This window comes from Tupaia chinensis, unplaced genomic scaffold, assembly GCF_000334495.1.
Source record: "Tupaia chinensis unplaced genomic scaffold, TupChi_1.0 Scaffold144269_1, whole genome shotgun sequence".
NCBI classification, from domain to species: Eukaryota; Metazoa; Chordata; class Mammalia; order Scandentia; family Tupaiidae; genus Tupaia; species Tupaia belangeri.
Window position 1 is genome coordinate 528830 of NW_006204127.1, and position 1110 is coordinate 529939.

The window sequence follows — 1110 nt, forward strand, 5'->3', positions numbered from 1 at the left end:
TCAGAATGATACTGGCACAAAAACAGACATGTACATCAATGGAACCAAATAAATAACATAGAAATAAACCCCAAGACATACAGTTAAACTGATTTTTGATAAGGCACAATAAAATACAGTGAAGAAAATCTCTTCAGCAAATGGTGCTGGAAAAATTGGATATCCACCTAAGGAAAAATGAAATTGGACTCCTACCGCTCACCATTAACAAAAATAAATTCAAAATGGATCAAAGATCTAAATACAAAACCTAAAACTATGAAACTGTTGTTGGAAAATACAGGAGAAACTCTCGGAGACATTGGAATAGGCATCAAATTCTTAAGTAAGACCCCATAAGCACAGGCTAATCTCAGAAACAGACAAAAGGGACTACATCAGGTTAAAGAGCTTCTGTACAGCAAAAGAAACAATAATTAGAGTAAGGAGACAACCCTCAGGATGAGAAACTATATTTGCAAACTATTCCTCACACAAGAGACTCGTAATCAGAATATAATGGGAACTCAAGCAACTTACACACACACATACACACACACAATCAGTCCAATAAAAAGATGGGTAAATGAGCTGAACAGACAGATGGAAGAAAGTCCAAGGATGGCATATGAATGGCAAAAAGAAATCATATGAAAAAATATTCAACATCTTTTATCATCAGGGAAATGCAAATCAAAACCCCACTGAGATACCAAGTAAACCCAGTCAGAATGGCTAAAATTTAAAAAATATGATAAATGCTGGTGAGGCTGTGGTAAAAAGGGAACCCTCTTACACTGCTGGTGAGAATGCAAATTAGTATAGCCACTGTGGAAAACAATATGGAAGTTCTTCAGAAACCTTCAAATAGAACTACCATTCAACCTAGTAATGCCACTTTTGGGTGTCTACCTAAAGGATAGGAGAACCCTCAGAAAAACACTTGCACACCCATGTTTATTGCAGCATTATTAACAATAGCTAGGACATGAAATCAACCCAAACGGGCAAGAACATATGAGTGGATAAAAGGATTGTGTCACATTTACTCTATGGAATACTACTCAGCTGTAAGGAAAAAAAAAGAGAGATTCCGACCTTTGATACAAAGTGAACAAATATGGAAGATTT